The sequence below is a fragment of the Lycorma delicatula genome, chromosome 3, assembly GCF_047948215.1.
Source record: "Lycorma delicatula isolate Av1 chromosome 3, ASM4794821v1, whole genome shotgun sequence".
NCBI lineage: Eukaryota > Metazoa > Arthropoda > Insecta > Hemiptera > Fulgoridae > Lycorma > Lycorma delicatula.
In genome coordinates, this window is record NC_134457.1 from 20,889,299 (window position 1) to 20,911,891 (window position 22,593).

The following is a 22,593-nucleotide window of genomic DNA, read 5'->3' on the forward strand; positions in this document are numbered from 1 at the left end:
TTCCATAGACATGTCCATTAATAACAAGAAATATCCATTGTTTTAAGATTGAAAGTGCTCTTTAGGACACCTATCAGAATTATTTTCTCTATGAGTAATAATAATAATTAACCAGTCAGTCCTTGTAGGAAGCAGAATGATGGTAAAACTATGGCTGAATATCAGCTACATTTTGGTGTGATCAATAAGTTGTGACTCATTTCAAGATTTTTGTAAGCATTCCATGCCAGGCTCTCTAGGGAAAGGGAAAAATGAAGTGGTTTCGCATTGCCTTCTTCAATGAGCTGTGTATTAGTTGCATATCAATGTATCAAGCCCACTGAAATTCAGATAATATTTGGGAAAATAAGAGATATCTTCACTCTATTCACTACAGAAAGTATCTGTATGAACATCATTAGCATTATTCATCATTATTCATAAGAGACTAACGACAGACTAGTACTAGTTGTATTTTTGATAGTTTACATCCTTCCCAATGATAAAATCAGCTGGGGCAGTTATTATAAATCTATAGATTAATGTGAATTCCTTTCTGTAGGGAAAAATCTATTAATATATATTCTCCAGTCTCAGTTAACAGAATTACTCATCAGATGAAATTGTATGGTCTGTTGCTATTTTGTAAAAAGGTGAAAAAATATTGCTTTTATGTGTATTTTTTAATACAATCTTGTTCTGTATCCTTGTTAGCCTCTCCTGTTTAGTTAAATAATCTAAGTGATAACACTTCAAAGGTGATACAGTTTTATATATTCATTTTTTTTTCAGTATTAGAGAAGCAAGAGAATTTGAATGGGAAAGCCAATTAAGATTTTATTGGATGAAAGCTTTAAATAATTTAATCATACAACAATGCTCTGGTAGGTGTTAAGATTTATTATTAATAGCTTATTTCTGTATAAATAATAATAAAATAAATAAATATATATATATATATATATATATATATATATATATATATATATATTGTATTTTTTTTTAATAGTCAAAAAGTATTTTGTACAACCCAAGTACAAAATTACAAAGTAAACGAAATGACATTTACCTTATTTTTCTTCTTTATTTTTATTCCAATAGCACTTTTTCAGGATCCCACATCATCAGTTGTATATAAATTATAATAAAATTACATATCAAGACATAACAATTTTTTTAGAAAAAAATAAAAGATTAAAATTATTATCATATATACAAAATATGAAGTCAATTAAATAAAATAATTACATATATTTAAATATGACATCAATTAAGAATTAAAGTTTAAAATTAACTTTAAAAATAAAATAATTATAAGATTTATACCATATAACCTGGCCAGGCAATGTTAGGTTATTGAGTGGATTAGAAATTATTTATATGCATTCTGATTATATATATTTTTATCTAAAAATGTGCTGCCATCTGTTGCTGCTTTTAATAGTGTCATCTTCATACCCTGTCTGAAAGTTGATCAAGTTGGAAATTCTTTTGTTCTTATAGATATATATATAAACCTCTCCAAAATGTCCAAACATTTACTATTATTATTTAAATTAAATTTCTTGATTCCGCCATTTCAAAATTTGTCCAAATATCAGACAGGAACATTAGATAAACCTAATTTACCATTTTTATAATTTCTAATGTGTTATAAAAATCTAGTTTTAAAAGACCTCTTGGTTTTATCTATCTATCTATATATGTATAAGGTCACAAACATTGCATTTTATTTTGTAAATTTGCATGAATAAGTGTCAATATGATTGTTTGTCTTGTATGCCGGTTTAAATTTACTTTTATCATAAATATTAGTTAACATTTTCAACTACATTACCATACATACATTTATAATGTATGCTTTTATTCTATTATATTGTGTGTCACTAATTGCTCTATTAGCCATGTGTGTGTGTGTGTACTAATTTTGTGTGACCACGGATGATTTGAATTTCTATGTATTGTGGTTTTATTGGTTGTGGGTTTCTTATATACTGATGTAAATTGATTATTTTTGTTAATTTTTATACTAACATTTAGAAAGTCAATTTCAAAAGTAAATTTCAAACTATTGTAATATGAATGAATTTTATTCAAAATTGATTTTGATTATAAAAATTACAATATCTTGTAAGTATTGACTTTAGAAAAATCATATATATATTTCGCAAAATAAAATTTCAGGACATATTGTACAAATGAAGGTAAAAAGGTTTGTAAAACCTGGGTGTGGAAATGTTTTGTTTTCAGTCATAACTTGTAAAACATTTTGCCCTGATTTTACACAAAGGGTAAAGTGAAGCCGTACTGAAATTCTTAGATCTTCAAAATAAGGGATATTTGATGGGTTGATACATTTTTTATGAAAGATTTAATGAAGCGTACCCCACAATTGTATCTATAGTAATTTTACAGAAAATTTTTGAAAAACACAAAATATTAATATCACAAAACACAATTTTTTAAGTTTGACGTACAATATCCAATTGTTAAATTGCCAGTAAGCAAATAAAATTTGCAGAGAACTTAATTGTAAGAAAATTTATGTCAACTTATTTACGTTACAAAAATTTCAGTAGATTTCATTTTATCCTTGGAACAGGTATCAGAGTGAAATTTTTTATAAGATATAACTTGAAAACAAAGCATTTCTGTTCAAATGAAACATGTTGGTATAAGCGTTTTTCTTCATTTTTGTATCCTGAAATCCTTTCATTTATATTTAATAGATCAACCCAAGTACAGAATAATTGAAATAGGATGACTTACCTTATTTCATTACATAACCAGAAGTACTTTCACAAACTTAATTCGCATCATCAGCTGCATTATGTTATAACTCGCGATACATAGTATTGTGTGTTAGTTTATGATGTATATATCATATCATAAAACATCATAAGTTTTGTGATATGATGTTATCATATCACTTATTATTTATGTTAATTTTATTTTAAATTAATTAAATTTTATTAAAACTTATATACATACATACTTACATTTAAATTTAGTTTATCACACTTTAAACGCTTATACAAAAAAAAAAAAAAAACTATATAAATTAAAAATGTTAAATTATAATTATAACAAGATGTAAAATGTAAAAAATTGTTTAAAAATTCTGATAAATATGAAAACGTAATGAAACAGTATATAATAACTAATGATTTAAAAGAAGCAGATGACCATATTAAAATTTTTTTGAGAATTACTAAAAGTTTAATAATGGAATTTCATTTTCATCTGTGATATGTGACCTAGTATACCATAGAAGTAACTATTAATATATTAAAGAAAAAATTAGTAAAAAATTATGAAGATCCCTTATTTATTGAAAATATCATTGTTATTATAAGGAATGTATGCAAACAGAATTATTTTAGTTATGATAACAAATATTACACCAGGAAAATACACTACCGATGGGTTTTCCTTTGTCATCCATATTGTCTGAGGTTTATTAACAGGAGTTTGAAGATAAAATAGTTTATGGGATTACACATAGACATAGTATTTCAATGTGGACTAGATATGTTGATGATGCCGTGGTGCGAGTGGTAGTGTCTCGGCCTTTCACCTGGAGGTCCTGGGTTTGAATCCCGGTCAGGCATGGCATTTTTCACACACGCTACAAAGCAGTCATCTCATCCTCTGTGGAAAAAAAGCTTAACTGCGGACCTGGAGGTTAAACAAAAAAAAAAGAAAGATGTTGATGATATTTTTGTAGTCTTTTATCCAGTGATAAATGACGAACATTTAATAATCTTGAATAAGTTAAACTCATACCGAAATGATTTGAAATTGATAACAATAGAAAAATAAATTATTTAGATGTTAGTATTGAGTTTGGTAAAAATAATCAATGTATAACTTAAGTATATAGGAAACCCACATCTAACATAACCACTATATAGAGCTTCAAATCACTCATGGTCACATAAGATTAGTATTTATACAAATATGGTAAATATATTTGATCGTATAAATTCTGATCGTATAAATGCCAAAAAACTACTTCATAGCAAGAAGGGGTTAATTCATCACACAAGCTTTATTAATACTTGCCAGATGAATCTACATAATATGTAAACAATAAAAAAAGTAATTAATCGATCGGGCCAATTTGGTTTATTTTTGTGTAAATTGTGAAGATGTTATGAATAACTGGTAATCTGAGTTGTTTTATAAACAAAATAAAATGTTTGTATGTGGAGAGAATATGATTGGAATCAGTAGACATAGCATAAGGGCATGTATTCTTTAACACATTCAATCTTTTTTAATTTTCTACCAACTTGAATAAAATATCGTCTGTACAAAATTAATTATGAATTTATGCCTTTACTCTAACAACTAATAAAATACAGCTTTCTGGTGCACTGGTAGTAAAAAAATCCAACTGTGGCATCATGTTAGCACATCTAGTAACTGACATGATAGCTATTAACAAAGTTAAAGCAACCTCAATCATATTCTTCACTTTACTAGCATTTTTATATTCATTTAATTCAACTGTTTGATACCTTTCTCCATCTCTTTGCTATTAAAGCTAATCTTTTATTTCAAAATGCACTTTATCTGGCATTTATAAATATTTGCTTTTTAATGTTGTTTTATACAATTTTATACCCCTTAACTGGTTATAAGATGTAAATATATATATATACATACTGTTAATAATATAGATACCAGTATAAATTAATAGTACAGATACTATTTATTAGAAGCACTAGTAAAAATATAAATAATATTACCAAGCTTATCAGGTTGTTAATTTTATTTTAAATAATGATATTAGAATGAAACCGTGTAAAAATATTCTAGAAATAGAATTTAATATACTTGTCATAACAAATGTATTGTTTTTTATTTCTTTAAGTAGTTACAATTTTTAATGAAACATATTGCTTACCTAACCTGAAATTACAGTAACCTAAAAATACACAAATAAATGAAATACCCAATCAAATTTTTATGTAATTTGTTGGTCAGCATGACAAAATGAATGAAAACTACAAAACATTTTTAATAACTTGATTTTAAATCGGCGCTACTTTTTTCTGAAAGTAGTTAAGAAACTCCTTTCAGCAGAGTTAAAATTAAAGCCCTATTATTAATGGCATCCATGTTAAAAAGGATAGGAAAGCCCTTTTAGCACATATTCATTCATTTGAGTAACATATTCAATTTACATTGTTAAATGAACATCAAATTTATTTTGTAAATTTCATATCACTCAAGGTGTTAAGATCTTTATTTTTATTTCCCATATGTAAAATATGCAATCTCATTGTGTATAACATGTCTCTATGAGGTGATTTTCAAAAGTTGATTTTGTTGTATACAGAGCCCAATATACTTCTTATCCAGTATGTCTGATGTAGTTTTTATTGTAGCAACTACAGTTTAATTTGTATAATTCTAGGTTGCAGTGTTTGTCACTTGTGTTTAGCTTTGTGATTTTGTGAATTTTATTTGTTTTGGAATTGATACATTAACCTTCTTCCCTGAAAGTGTCATTAATTTTATGTGAATGTGGATCAATGAATTATAATATTATGTATTTTTGCTCACTATGAGTAGGTAGGTAGCTATTAATCAGTGTTTATTTTACTGTGTTCTTCGCTGTAATGTTGGCTGACAAAGATGCGTATACTAGGCGATGTAAAATATATGACAGCTAAATATTTGTGCTGTGAGATGTGTTGAGGATGTGCGTCACTTGCAATGGGTTTTTTATACAGTGTAAACATGTACCATTTATCTAATGTGGATATGTAGCACCTAACTTATAATTGACATTTATTATGAACTAAAGAATAATTAAGATAATAAAATGAGCTTTATGTAAATGTTGATGAGAACAAATAGTATTTAGGGTATATTGATTGTGTTTATAACACCCTTGTTAATGGTTATTGATAACATATGTTATATTAAACATTTTACAAATCTACTGCTACTTACTTACTTACTAGCCAACGCCTACTCTTGGCTGTACGAGAAATTTTGTGATGCGCTGACCAGTTCAGATGGGCTTCAATGTAAACGGGGTCTTCATCATCCTTCTGTGAGTGGTCCAGTGCTCTGCAGATTCTCAGTTGGTCTGCATCCATAGTTTCATAGCTGCAGAGGTTGGCATGCTGGAGAGGTCAGAACTCGTATGCAATGTAGGTGTGAGACCAGATGGTCATGCCCAGTTTTTAATCTAAATGTAGCAACATTGATTGCTCAAGGAAGGCTTATAGGGCCATGTATGACGGCTCTCTCACTTCTTGCCTGCTGCTGATTCTTTGCGGTTTACGCCAATCCATTTATTGAATGCAGAGTTTATTTGCAGTTTGGCTGAGTTAAAAGAAGGAGTGCTGGATGGCTGAGGCAGAGAGGTTCCCAGCTTTGCCAATTTGTCAGCCATTTCGTTACCATATATGTTAACATGGCTGGGAACCTACTGGAATTTCAACTGCCAGCCTTGATATCCCAGTTTGTTTAAGGTCTTCCTGCACTCCAAAGTTCTTGTGCAGTCAGTTATAGACAAGTTCTGGATGGCTGCTTGCAAATCAACAAAGAAAACTGCCTTTTGTGTGGAAAGGATTTCAAGTTGGGTAGCAGCTGCTTGAATCGCGGCAATCTCTACATCATTACTACATTGTGGAGCACCGACTGCAAGATGCCCCTGGAAGTGGCAGCAGTAGTACGTGGCTCCTGTTTCTCCTGTTCCCGGTATTGATGATCCGCCTGTGTAAATATGTAACTATTTCTATTCTGGATAATCTTTATGAATGGTTTGGAGCACAGTCTGTTTTAATTCAACTTCATAAAAGGCATGTTTTGGCAGTTGTTGATATTTTAAGTTATATTTGACTTGCGGTAGGTTGCTGAAAGAATCTGATAGATTTTAAGTGGCATCACATCTACAGGTGTCATGCCGAACTTCTCATATAGGTTTTTATATGCAGTGAGTTATGCAATTTGGGTTTTGAGCCTGCTTGTTTGCTTGTTGGTAACTGTCTCACTGTTGCTTATACACTCTTATTGAATGTTCCCAGAAGTGCATGCACTTCTTTCACAGTGGACATGAAGAGGCTTAATTTGTCTCTGAGCTTCCATAGCTGCCACCAGGGTGGATTTAGCGGCACTGGTTATTAGTCCCAGAGCATTGATCTGAACTAGGTTTATCTTATATGCAGTTGTCGAGCTGATGGTGACTGTTACTTCGCTTCCGGATTCCAGGACTTCTGGATGTATGTTTTATATGTTGTCATTAACACTTCCTGGTTAGCTCCTCATTTCGCAGCAGTGAGTCTTTTCAGTAGACAAGTCCTTTTCATTGCTTTTCCCATGCATTGTTCAACATGTGGTTTCCAGGTGAGTCATTGATCCAGGGTAACTCCCAAGTATTTTGAAATGTTGCTTTCTTCCAGTGTTTGACCCTAGTAGGATAGACTTATTACCAGTCCTTTTCTGGAAAGTGTGAACTGTTGGAATGTGGAATTAACAGTCACAGTGTTGCGTGTTGCCTAGATTTCAAGATTCAGCAATGCCTTATTGAGGCATTCTTCCAATGCATTTACGTTTCTATTAGTAGCCCAGGTGAGGAGATCATCTGCATACAGGAGGGCTTCGACTCCTCGTACTTCTCTGATTGCATATAAGATATCATTGATCCTAATGTTGAATAATGTATAACTCAGAACTGCACCCTGTGCCAGGCCTTCCTTTTGAATGCGGAATTTGGAACTACTGTGGTTGTGGCACACTCTGACTAATCTTTGGCTAAGAAAAGACTTGATCCAATTGAATAAATATCCAGGTATATTGTACATGGCCAGCTTGTGAATGAGCATGGGTTGCCAGATGATACCATATGTTGCTTTTAGGTCTACTAAAATTGCTAGTACAGACATCTTTCTGTGAAATCCATCTTTGACTTGTTGTGTAAACAATATGGTCCATAGTGCTTCAATGTCTGCAAAAGTTAGCTTGAGCATTGTCTACGATTCCATGTGTTTTAATAAACTGGTTTAGATGGTTGACAACCACCATCTCTGCAACCTAACAACAAGAGCTTGTTTGGGATATAGGCCCATAGCTTTCAGCTAGACTGGCGTCTTTATCATTTTTTAATATGGGAATAATTTCTACCTTTCGCCATTGCTGCGGAATATGTCTGTTATGTCAACTTTATAGTACCCAGAAGGGTTTCCTTAGCTTTTTCCCCAAGGTAGATTAATAATTCTGGGAATATTCCATTAGATCCCGCTGCTTTCTTTAGCTTGGTTAAAGACAACATTACAAATCTAAAATCAGTTATAAATTAAATAACTTTTTTACTTGCTGCAGTTCTCAATTTTTATTTTAAATTGTATTAATTAGAATGGCTTGTGTTTATTTTGGAATAAGTATTAGAAATAATTAAAAATGAAAACCCAGTTTAGATTTCCATTAGAATTATTGCTTAATGAAAATCTTAAAAATTAAAAACAACTTGTTTTCTAAACTGATAGAATGGACAAACCGATTATTCTCCAGTCCTTTTTCAATGTCACACTTACAGATGGCATCTATTTACATTTCCATATACTGTATTTTGAAAATGAGTTGTTTTCTTTATTCTGTGTTTTAAAAAGGTTAACTACAATTTGATGTGATCAATAAAAAAAGTTAAACAAAAAAAATTTGTTTCATATTTAAATTAAATAAAAGTGGAAGCGATGTTAATTCCAAATATTTTTTCTAGTTCAGGAATTTTCTATAAAACACAAGAAATTAAAATCTAAATCCATTAAAATTACCAAAATCAACTCATTATCTGCATCAGACTATGAACTGCAATTTGGTTTTAGAATTTTAAAAGTGTTGTTCCCAGCTATATCAATTAGTGCAAACCTAAATCTGGCGTTCCTTTCTCCCAAAGCTCATCACTTGGGTTAAGCTAAAAAAAGTCATATTTTCCTTGAATAAATTGCTCTAACTACATGTTATGTCAAGTACAGCAAGGCCGACTGATTATAAAAACATTTCAATATCCTCTAAATCTTTTATGGGTCTAGTTTTTATTTCATGAAAGAAAATATTCAAAGTATAAAATTCTAGTCGCTGGATGCAATTTAATATTCTCAGATGATGAATAATGTGAACAGCCGAAAAAATACATAATGAAATCGATACACCTTCGCCATACCTTGACCTTTTTTTTTTGTCTTCAGTCATTTGACTGGTTTGATGCAGCTCTCCAAGATTCCCTACCTAGTGCTAGTCGTTTCATTTCAGTATACCCTCTACATCCTACATCCCTAACAATTTGTTTTACATATTCCAAACGTGGCCTGCCTACACAATTTTTCCCTTCTACCTGTCCTTCCAAAATTAAAGCGACTATTCCAGGATGCCTTAGTATGTGGCCTATAAGCCTGTCTCTTCTTTTAACTATATTTTTCCAAATGCTTCTTTCTTCATCTATTTGCCGCAATACCTCCTCATTTGTCACTTTATCCACCCATCTGATTTTTAACATTCTCCTATAGCACCACATTTCAAAAGCTTCTAACCTTTTCTTCTCAGATACTCCGATTGTCCAAGTTTCACTTCCATATAAAGCGACACTCCAAACATACACTTTCAAAAATCTTTTCCTGACATTTAAATTAATTTTTGATGTAAACAACTTATATTTCTTACTGAAGGCTCGTTTAGCTTGTGCTATTCGGCATTTTATATCGCTCCTGCTTCGTCCATCTTTAGTAATTCTACTTCCCAAATAACAAAATTCTTCTACCTCCATAATCTTTTCTCCTCCTATTTTCACATTCAGTGGTCCATCTTTGTTATTTCTACTACATTTCATTACTTTTGTATTGTTCTTGTTTATTTTCATGCGATAGTTCTTGCGTAGCACTTCATCTATGCCGCTCATTGTTTCTTTTAAATCCTTTTTACTCTCGGCTAGAATTACTATATCATCAGCAAATCGTAGCATCTTTATCTTTTCACCTTGTACTGTTACTCCGAATCTAAATTGTTCTTTAACATCATTAACTGCTAGTTCCATGTAAAGATTAAAAAGTAACGGAGATAGAGAACATCCTTGTCGGACTCCCTTTCTTATTATGGCTTCTTTCTTATGTTCTTCAATTGCTACTGTTGCTGTTTGGTTCCTGTACATGTTAGCAATTGTTCTTCTATCTCTGTATTTGAACCCTAATTTTTTTAAAATGCTGAACATTTTATTCCAGTCTACGTTATCGAATGCCTTTTCTAGGTCTATAAACGCCAAGTATGTTGGTTTGTTTTTCTTTAATCTTCCTTCTACTATTAATCTGAGGCCTAAAATTGCTTCCCTTGTCTCTATACTTTTCCTGAAACCAAATTGGTCTTCTCCTAACACTTCCTCCACTCTCCTCTCAATTCTTCTGTATAGAATTCTAGTTAAGATTTTTGATGCATGACTAGTTAAACTAATTGTTCTGTATTCTTCACATCTATCTGCCCCTGATTTCTTTGGTATCATTACTATAACACTTTTTTTGAAGTCTGACGGAAATTCCCCTTTTTCATAAATATTACACACCAGTTTGTATAATCTATCAATCGCCTCCTCCCCTGCACTGCGCAGTAATTCTACAGGTATTCCGTCTATTCCAGGAGCCTTTCTGCCATTTAAATCTTTTAATGCTCTCTTAAATTCAGATCTCAGTATTGTTTCTCCCATTTCATCCTCCTCAACTTCCTCTTCTTCCTCTATAAAACCATTTTCTAATTCATTTCCTCCGTATAACTCTTCAATATATTCCACCCATCTATCGACTTTACCTTTCGTATTATATATAGGTGTACCATCTTTGTTTAACACATTATTAGATTTTAATTTATGTACCCCAAAATTTTCCTTAACTTTCCTGTATGCTCCGTCTATTTTACCAATGTTCATTTCTCTTTCCACTTCTGAACACTTTTCTTTAATCCACTCTTCTTTCGCCAGTTTGCACTTCCTGTTTATAGCATTTCTTAATTGCCGATAGTTCGTTTTACTTTCTTCATCACTAGCATTCTTATATTTTCTACGTTCATCCATCAGCTGCAATATATCGTCTGAAACCCAAGGTTTTCTACCAGTTCTCTTTATTCCGCCTAAGTTTGCTTCTGCTGATTTAAGAATTTCCTTTTTAACATTCTCCCATTCTTCTTCTACATTTTCTATCTTATCTTTTTTACTCAGACCTCTTGCGATGTCCTCCTCAAAAATCTTCTTTACCTCCTCTTCCTCAAGCTTCTCTAAATTCCACCGATTCATCTGACACCTTTTCTTCAGGTTTTTAAACCCCAATCTACATTTCATTATCACCAAATTATGGTCGCTATCAATGTCTGCTCCAGGGTAAGTTTTGCAGTCCACGAGTTGATTTCTAAATCTTTGCTTAACCATGATATAATCTATCTGATACCTTGCAGTATCGCCTGGCTTTTTCCAAGTGTATATTCTTCTATTATGATTTTTAAATTGGGTGTTGGCAATTACTAAATTATACTTCGTGCAAAACTCTATAAGTCGGTCCCCTCTTTCATTCCTTTTGCCCAGCCCGTATTCACCCACTATATTTCCTTCCTTGCCTTTTCCAATGCTTGCATTCCAATCTCCAACTATTATTAAATTTTCATCTCCTTTTACGTGTTTAATTGCTTCATCAATCTCTTCGTATACACATTCTACCTCATCATCATCATGGGCGCTTGTAGGCATATAGACGTTAACAATCGTTGTCGGTTTAGGTTTTGAATTTATCCTTATTACAATGACTCTATCGCTATGCGTCTTGAAATACTCCACTCTCCTCCCTATTTTCTTGTTCATCACGAAACCTACTCCTGCCTGCCCATTATTTGACGCTGAGTTAATTACTCTAAAGTCACCCGACCAAAAGTCGCCTTCCTCTTCCCACCGAACCTCACTAATTCCTACTATATCCACGTCCCTATCCATTTCCCTTTTTAAATTCTCTAGCCTACCAACCTATTTTAAGCTTCTAACATTCCACGCTCCGACTCGTAGAATGTTATTTTTTACTTTTCTGGTGACCCCTTCCTTAGTAGTCCCCACCCGGAGATCCGAACGGGGGACTATTTTACCTCCGGAATATTTTACCAAGGAAGGCGCCTCCATTATTGCTTTTGAAAATGCAGAGCCACATTTTCTTGGAAAAAAAAACTTTGACCTTTGACTGAAAGAAATTAAATTTGCTATGGGCATGATCAAAGAACTACATATGTATTCAGTATAGCTATAGGTTTAAATACACATATAAGAGATGTATGAAGCTGTTAAGACTTATTCTTCAACAATTGCACAGTCGGTATTTCCAAATCTGGTTTAGTTGAAGTTTTTAAACCTTTTAATAGTTTGAAAACATTAGGAATAAACACACTTACCAAAGTGATATCAACCTAAGGTAACATAAATAATATATTTGTCAGATTTCACAAATCATGTGTTGAACTGGTGCAGATGGTTAGCGCTTGCCTTCTATGGGAGACTGATTTAACTGAATCAGCTATATTTTTAAGGCCTTGATAATACTATCCCAGGCCACCATTCTAATGCTAGGATCTAACTTAAAACACATCCTGACCCAATAATCCATGAATGAAAAAAGCTGCAGGTGCACACACTATACGAACAAGGGACACAACAACCTATAGGCAATTAATGTGTTAACCAGAGTAAATGTTTACAAAATAATTAATATAACTTAACTATGAAATGCCTAACCTCTATTAATCAGGGATAGAGTTGCTATGTAAATTTATCAAATTAATTTATAGCTCCAGTGCATGCTTCTGCCTTTACAAGCATAATGGACTGAAAGATAAACTATGTCATTTTTTCATGTATTTTTTTAATAATGTTAAGAAAGGAGGCATGGGTATATGATGCCTAATAACCTTTTTAAATCTACAATAAGTTCTAACCGGTTACCAAATTATCTCTTTTCTTTAATAATGTACATTTAGTAAACACATTTATTTTTCTGTTCAAAATAATGTTCTTTAAATTTGATGTTTCAAGTCTGTAATTTTAATTTAGTTTCTTATTTTAATTTTTTCATTAGTTGTTTACAATTAGGAAATGTACACAAAATCATGCCAGTAAACCATTTGTATTTTGATTTTTATGAAACCTGACACAGGCTCTCAATGTTTGAAAGTACAAGGAGTAGAGATATGGAATATTTTAACAGTTTACAATCTTTCTTCAAACTACACAGAGGCTTGCCACACCCTCATAATAAATCTAGTCTATATTCATGCCGATATACATTTTACAATGAAAAATACTGCACAAAACAGCAGATAAAAATACTCTTTTATCCTTACCCAAAAATATCCTAAATTTTATAGGATTATTGAAGTTTTTTGTTTTGATAACTTCAATGGGATGAAGTTATCAAGATAACTTCAATGGGATTTTGATTACTATCTCATCTTAGATAGTAATGGGCAAGGTCTAAAGAAGATGATTAATTAGTTTCCTAATTGGGCATAAACTAGTCAGCAGTACTTTAAATAGGATGGGTCTAAAAAAATACCTAAATGCAGAGCCCAGTAATATGTGAACAATCCAGTGAAACTGGAAGAAATTTTCTGCTGGAACATGTGGTGCTCCAAAACTGAAGAAAATTAGGGAAATATTTATGCTGTTAAATGCACCTTCACTATAAATGTAACAAAGAAAGAAGAAATGAAGTATATAGTGAAAAATGGTCCTGCAAGAAAAATTAAGCAATTAGTTATGTACAAAAAAACAAAAGTTTTTTGTAATAAAATTTATAGATATTTTATTTATTTTAATTTATAATTATTTTATTGTATTAGAAAGTATTAACAAGCCTAGTATTAACTGACAAGCAGCTTAATCTTAGGTTAGGCTTAATGTACAGCCAACAGATAGAAAAAAAATCAAGATGGATCCATAAGCAGAGCCTCAAATTGCACAAACACCAAGGACACAAAACCCAAAGAGATCTGCACATCCTTAACACAGATCCAATGGGCATTTAGTAAAAATTTATATAAAAGGAAAGGAACTACGACAAGGGAAAGCGGTGAATGGTGATACCATATACTCTCAGAAGGGTACTATACTAAATGACCTCCTGAGGTGAGCCTCAGAATTCCTTAAGGAAAACCCTTACCCACCCTCAGAACTGTGCAATAGGTGGAAGTATCCAACCAAAGTATACAAATCATTCAGCCAGATCCTCGTTGGAGGATTTGAATATATATATTCAAATCCTCTATATATATATATATATATATATATCAATCAAAATAAATATAGTGGTAGTGGTCTTTTTGGCCCAAATTCATTGAACATACTTAAGCTGTGTCCACACCTGTATACTTAACTTTCTTGTTGCTATTTATGATATGTTCTGAACCATCAACACACAAATTTCAGTGAAATGAATAGGAACTAAAGAAGTTTATGAACTTAACCATATTCATATCTTGTATCATGAATAATGTACAGATCTCTGAAAAGACAATATTGATACAGGTTTACATGTCTTAACATTGATTTACAAAAACATGTTTCTTTTTTGTTCAACTTTTGAAATGATCCAAAGTTTGGAGATGAGCAGTTTTCTCCTGTGTTACTCATAAGTTCTTATTACTGCATCCTGTTATTTTACTATGTAACTTAATTAAAAAGAAGCCTTTTGTTTAATATTTATAATATTTATTTTTTTGGTTTTTGAAGACAAAAACAGACCGTGGTTCTACCAGTCTCTTCTTGACTTTTTAAAATATGACCGAAAACAGTTTAATCCCAAAAGATTCTGTGTCACTAGAATATCTCAAGTTTATAAAATAAGTGTGAGTTATATTGGCAGTAATATAAGCACTCTTGGAAGAGGAAGACAGACTCTGCTAGCTACAACATGACGGTTCGACATCGCACTACGCATGTTCAACTTCTGATTTCGTCGAGGAATTCTTTGGTAATTGTGTTATCGGTCGAGGCTTGTGGCCACCAAGCTCTCCATATTTGACTGCCACTGATTTTTTTCTACGGGGTTACCTCAAAGAAAAAGCCTAAAGCAAAAAACCATGAACACTTGAACAATTGAAAGTCAATATTGAACAAACTGTATTAAATATCCGGCCACAAACTTTGAAAAAAGTTTCAAGAAATGCTGTAAAAAGAATTGAAGCTTGTATTCAAGAAGATGGCGGCCACTTCCTCCAACATTTACTCTAAATGTAAGGTAATGGATGGTAATAATAAAATTTACATTTACATTTACACATGCCTTCTTATTATTTCAATACCTACCAATATAAGGTTGGGTTGCATTTTATATGGGACACTCTGTATTTTTAGTCTATTGTTGCCACATGAGATGTAAACAAAGTTTTCGTGAAGCAAGTTTTTGTAACATAACTCAACATTGCTCATAATTAGCAATGTTATGCAATCAGGTTTTGTGTTAAACTCGGTGAGAATGCTACTGAAACTTTTTAAAAATTGAAAAGGGCATATGGAGATGACGCTCTGTCATGAGCCCAAGTTTTTAGGTGGTCTAAAGCATTTTCATATGGCTGGAAATCAGTTGCAGACAATCCACACTCTGGAAGACTGTTAACATTAAAATAGTGACAACAATGTTGAGCAGTTCATAGACTTGATACGGTACAACCAGCGATTAACTGTCAGAATGATAGCAGCACAATTGAATTTGAACCGTACCACAGTCCATCAAAATCTTGACAAACAAATTAGATATGAAAAACGTTTGTATCAAATTGGTCCCAAAAAACCTCACTGTTGAACAGAAAAACAACAGGGTGGAAGTGTGCTGAATCTTCTAGGGAAAATTGAAACTGATCCTAATTTTCTAAAAAATGTTATTACTGGTGATAACTCTTGGATGTTTGAGTATGACTCAGGAACAAAGTGCCAGAGCAAGAAGTGGCACACTTCAAACTCACCACATCTCAAAAAAGCAAAAATCAAAACCATGCTAATTTGTTTCTTTGACAGTAATGGGCCAGACTGTAAATCAATATGTTTACCCAGAAATTGTTGAAAGACTGCAGAAAAGAGTTGCCTGCATGAGATTAGCCATCAAAGACAACTGGATGCTGCATCATGACAATGACCTTGTAACACTGTATTCTTAATTAATGAGTTTTTGGCGAAGAAAAACATTCCTGTAGTTCCTCAACCACTTTATTCACCTGTCTTGAGTCGCTGTGACTTTTTCCTGTTTCTGACTTTAAAAAATCACTTCAAAGGACACCATTCTGGAACAGTAGAAAACATTAAAAAAATGTAAGCGACTATCTGAAGGATATTCTGGTTTCTGAGTTCCAACATGGCTATGAAAAGTGGGAAAACCATTCAAAGCATTGCATGGCTTCCCAAGGAAACTATTTTGATAGAGTCTATTAATGATAGAGTCCATGTATAACTGGATTGTAAATAAAAAAATTTTTTGAACCATAAGAAAAATTATGGTTCAGAAAACCATAATTTTTAAATTATGAAAAACATAATACATACAGATCTCGTATGTTTCTAGTAAATTTCCATCTCACTGAGCCACCTTGATATTTCCAAGAGGAGTACACATTATTGGCTGGATAGGCTGAAGCATCATTGTTACGGTTTAAAATTCCAGTTATAATTTATCAACTTTCAATTTCTTGATCACTATAAAAGAGAATTTATTTTCATTTATAAAAATATAATCAATTCATAATCAAGTTCTAGGAACAGTTTTTAATTCTGCTTTACCGTTAAAGTAGTAAACATTTCTATTGACAACTTATATTGATTTTGTACTGTACTTGCAAAAAGTAGATTAAATAAATAAATTAATGATAAGATTTGTGTTGGGTTATTTTAAAAGTTAATTTTTGTCTCAAAAATTGTTAACTGTATACATTTCAAGCTTTAAAAATAAATTTCTTTAATGATATTCAAGCCTTAGAGCCAGACAAGTAACCACAAAAATAATTTAAATGAATTTTTAGTTTTAAGTGAATACTATGTTGTACCAAACTGATATATTTCCTAAACCAACATTAATAGCTCTTATTAATTTTATATGAATTTTATCAAGCTCTATAAAATTAATAAAAACTAATGCCTTTACTGATACTTTAAAATTTCTTAATGCCAAACTAACATAACAGAACTTTTGTTAGTTTGAAAGTAAATGAAAGCATAGAATTTCAGAAAAAAGTATTGTTGCAACAGTAAATCAAGAAATATAAAACAATATTTACCTGTGCATGAAAATAGAGATTCAGGGACACACAGAGATTACGTTACTGAATACTGTAGTTAGAACTAAATACAGATGACTACTATACTAAATACTAATGAAGATCTAAATAGTTCTGCTGAAAGTATTCTTTATAGAAACTAAAAAAAAATAAATAATCTAAATTAGATTACAACGGAACTGCTAACAATACATTTTCTGAAAATCATGTCCAAGAAATAGCTGATTCTCATACTGGCACTGGTGACTATATACCTCACAAATGCAGTAAACATGGTAATCCAGATTGCTGGAAAAAACAAAATATGGAAAAGAGAATTTTATACTACAGTAAAAAGTTTAAAAGGCTAAAGATTACAATCTTTGTATTTGCAAATGTGGAATAAATTTTCATGAAAATGATTGCATTGAAATTCGTTCACATGGCAAAAAAAAATAGACGATGACAGTAAGCATTTGATATAATTGAACACAATAAAACAAGTTCGAAGTAAACTACATTTGAAGTCATGCAGGAAATATACTCTTAAATATTAATAAAGAATGGTATTAAATATTGAGTAAGTAAAGGTTTCTTTATTTCATTCCTACTTCTGATACTTTTATTAAAACAAGATTAATTTTTCTACTTTTTAGTAGCATATGGTTCTCTAAAAAAAAATATTCTATTAACGTAGTGATTCAGATAAACAAGGCAGCCCATTCCTATTAACAATAAATCTTATGATGTAATAATCAATCAAAGAACAGATAAACTCATCTCCTAAAGTTCCCTCACCTTACTGTAAGAAAGAGTCAAAGAAAAAAAATATTTAAGACATAAGTTATCCAAGAAAAAATGTAACTTATCTAGAATGGTGTTGTGACAAAGGAATGAAAACCCACAAAGTACTGCTGGTACTAGGAAAATGTGTTTAACACTTTAAATACTGATTTCCATAAACCACACAACTAGTGTAACCCAGGTGTTATGCACACAGTGAATTGATTATCTTATGAAGCAAAATTAAAACCAGACTAGTTATATATAAATCTAACAAATAAAGAATTGGCATGCAGATACAGAGGTGAAATGAAAATCAAATCGAAAGACAGATAATTACATTTCATTGAATTTGTAATTCAATGAAATTTGTAATTCAAATCTTGAGGCAGTATGTTACTGCCATATAACTAATCCCAAAGTCATCTTCTACAAGCATAGACTTCTTTATAAACTTACTGCTTTAAATGTTTGTCTCTGTGAAATGTCTAACATGTCTCAACTGAAATATCATCTGTCTCTATTATTTACTTAAAATAATATTTTTGCAATATGATTAGTAAATATATTTCTAGGAAGGTAGAAATAATTTTTATTTCTTTAAACTGGTGAAAGGCTTATGTTTCTGTAACTTCATTCTCCAATATTTTTGAACAAAATGTTTTAAACCAGCAGTTTCTTGAGGAAAAGGGTGTAGCAATTTTTTTATCATCTAGTTCAGTTTTTCTTTAGGTTGTGTTGTACTTAGGATGCAGCAGGTGCCTCTTGTACCACCCTAACCAGTGATGTAATTCCTTTCAATGAGAATAATGATGTTTATTTTACAGTCTTCTCTGTGAACAGATTAAAGGTACTACTTGTGTGGATGAACATTTCCTTTTTTAATTGATTAGAACACTGATAAGTGATTATATTAAGGTCAGTGAAGAAGGCAACACAAAACAACTTTACTACTCAATTCCTTTAATAAGCCTGGTATGGGATATGCTGAGAATGGCTATGCCAGTGTCAGGAATGACTTGCAACTCTTGTCGGTCTGCCTACTCCCATTTTGGTTGTGGTAGCTAACATGGTCACAGGACTTAATTTTGTAGGTTTGCTTGGGTGTGTGCCCATTGAAGTGAGGAGGGCCACAAGCGTGATGATTGTTTGCATAGGTCTGAGGCTCCAGCCTGTGCTAAATGTAAGAGATTGCACAAAAATCATGAGCACGCAGTTGTTAGTAAGGAGTGTGGCTGTTACATAAGGGCCGTTGAGCTGTACTTTAATTCATTAGATGGTTAGGTTTGGTCGACTTAATGCCCAGGATATTTACGTAGTCCAGGTTGAGTTAGGTGAAATTGTAGAGAGACAGAGCGTCGATGTTATCCTTCTGCAGCACCCATATTAGGGGTGATCTGCCAGTCTTTCACAGCTGGAAAAAGTTTTGTGTAGGGCATACCTGTATGTCTGCTATTCTTTGCAGGAAGTCGCTTGATAGTGTCTTTATACAGCAGGTTTCTTTCGCTCATCATGTTGTGGTCAGATTTGCCATTGTGGGACTCATTGTAGAATCTTGCAGTTGTTAGTTCATATTTCCAATATAAGGATCCCACTGAGGAACATCTAGCGAGATGGGGTAGGATCCTTCATATTGTGGGTAATGGTTCAATCCTTATTGGTGCCGATGTTAATGCGAAGTTGCTTCTCTGGCACAGTGGGATCACTGATTATGGCACTGACTTAATTGATAGTTTCATCATGCAGCATAATTTTGAGGTCTTTAATATTGGAGACCAATAAGTCACTTTATGTCGGTATGGTTGACAGATGAAGGGCCTTTTCAGGTACAAATATTGGCATCACCATTGGTAGGGATATCCCTGGCAAGATCCTTGACTGGTCTGTGGTCGACGACTGTTCTGGCGATCATTGGTTGATACTTTTTGAAATAGCGGATGAGCTCAACGATGGCCATGAGGGATACTTTCCTGTTTACCGAGGTCACTTCCTGCATAGGAAGGCGGACTGGCCGAAATTCTCCTCCTTGTTGGAGTCCAGACTGGAGATTTTTTCTCGAGACCTTGACGGCCTGCCATTAGATGTCCTGGCAGAAAATTTCACTTCTGCGGTGGTGGCGGCGGCTGAAGCAATAATAATGCTTTTGTTCTGGATTTTATAAAAACTTTCTACAATAACTTGAATTATGAAAGATAACTTGTGATTTGTGATGAGAGAGATCATCACAAACGTTTTGAACGAACTGTAGACAAAGAGAGGTATACCTCTAAATCAGCTATCTTTGTTGGCACGGATTTCTAACACTAGTGCCCATTCCAGTATTTCTATTCATTAAAAATATTACCAATTTTACCGTATTAGAAACATTTATATTTTATATTTAATAGTAGGCATAGAAGTACACTGGTTTTTTAATTCAGTGATTCTTTGCAAGTAATACCCTCATATTTTTAAAATGTTTTTTAGCTGCCATAATCCATACATCTATCTTGTTCTTAAACCTAATGATTCAGTCTTAATTTTGCGGTTGTGAGAATTTTTATGTCATATCTTATACTTTCCATCTCTCTCTGAGAAATGATAGTGCACAGCCCGATTTTATCCATGGCTTAAAATAAAAATAAATAAACAGGTTTATTTTAAAATAACAGATTTTGATTGATTAATCTACCCTAATATAACATGTAAAAAGTTATTAAACTGAAAATTAACATCGTCATTACTAGAATTTCCCTCCAGTCATGTTCATATAAATATGATCTTAATTTACCTTAATCCTAACCTCTTTAAAATCCTTCATGAATTACTTTGAGCTCCATCCTTAAAAATAACTATAGCCAAAGCCCTATGATCCTTAAAATGTGCCAGAATGACAGCACTAGAAACATTGTGTTTATATAAAATTGATTTATAGAAAACGTGATCAATACAGGTTGGCGTATCATCATCAGTACCTCTATTATCAATATTAACTAAGGAGTTGTACTCATTCATACCAAATATTTTTAGATAATGCTAAGTAGTTACTGATGTTTTTTGTGTGTAATATTTGTTTTCGTTAGTAAAAATAATAATTATTAGTGTTATATCATTTTCTGTCCAAATGTGGATGCTCACGTTCACAAAACATTGGATGTAATCCGTGAAATGTTATCTGAATCCCATTTTTCTGAAGATACGGACTCTGAACCAAGGCCTTTTTTGAACCATTTAGTCTCTGAGTATCCAGCATTTTTTCTCAAAGGGAAAATTTGACAGTTGATGAAGGGGTATGTGGATTTAGAGGCAGGAGTAAGATTTCATGTTTATGGCGTAAAACTATATATTGTTTGTGATTTGTCAACCGCATATGTATTTCAATTTGAATTTTACACAGGTAAATATAACAAAAATTCCATAATTTCTCTTTTCCAAAGACCTTCTTTCTGTTTATCTTGACAAGGGACATGCAATATTCACAGACAGCTTACCAGCTGTTGTTGATTTTTTGTGGCAGCGACAGACTAAAGCTGGATTCTCTATCTGTAAGAGCTCCCAAAAATAAATTTAGTAAGGAAGAAACGAGTCTGTTTACACTATAAGAAATCATCTCTTGTGTGTCAAATGGAAAGACACTAGAGATGGATTAATCTTATCTTCAATTCACAGAAAGACTAAAAGTTAAGTGCATGTGTGCTCCAAAGGGGACACGTGTTAGTTTTTGATTTCAAAAACAAAAACCGTTTATAATTTTCAGTTATATAAAAATAAAACTCGGGTGGATAGAAATGACCAGATTATTTCATACTATCCATTCAAACGTAAGCAAATGAAATGGTGGGAAAAATTATTTTTGTGTTTATTTATGTCAATTGCCAAAGCCCTTATTTTATATTGGGAACCACAACCATCACCCTTAAGGCATAAATGTCATTTAGAAAAATTTATTACATCGATTGGAATGGCTTTAGGATAAAAGGCAGGAGTTCTTGGACAGGAAGCCACACCAACAGCAGTGAAAACAGACTTACAGGTCATCACTTTCCTTAGAAAACAACCCAAACTGAAAAGAAAGCACAGCCCACAAAGGTCTGTAAAGTCCTTTGAAAAACAAAGGCAGCATCAGGGAAAGCCATTAGAAAGGAAACTACTACTTGGTGGTGTTCTGAATGTACAGGGTTTGTGTATACCTGTCTGTTTCAAAATTTAACTGTTTAAAACAGTAGTACACAATTTTTTATTTTGTTCTTATTTATATAATTTTTAGAACATCATAATTTTTTAAGTAGGTAAAATAAGTATTTCATATAATATATTGAAATAAACTGCATTTTGTTCTCTTTCTAAACATTTTCATATCATTCACCTATCACAAGTACAAAATTATAGCAGAATTTTTTTAAAACACCCAAAAAGCCCAAGGATACAGGATCTTTCTTTTTCTGCTTAGCCTCCAGAACCACCGTATGGCATTACTTCATAGGATGAATGAGGATGATATGTATGAATGTAAATGAAGTGTAGTTTTGTACAGTCTCGGGTCGATCATTCCTCAGTTACTTTTGTATCCTAGACATTCCT

General features: G+C 32.3%; 1 long non-coding RNA gene across 1 annotated transcript in view; it reads left to right on the forward strand.

Annotated features, from left to right (window-relative positions):
- Positions 1 to 22,593, forward strand: part of LOC142321431 (uncharacterized) — a 53,163-nt gene that overhangs the window by 15,342 nt on the left and 15,228 nt on the right. Inside the window, exon 2 of the long non-coding RNA XR_012755629.1 lies at positions 772 to 863. This is a non-coding gene — a long non-coding RNA (uncharacterized LOC142321431). The remainder of the gene's footprint in view (positions 1 to 771; positions 864 to 22,593) is intronic.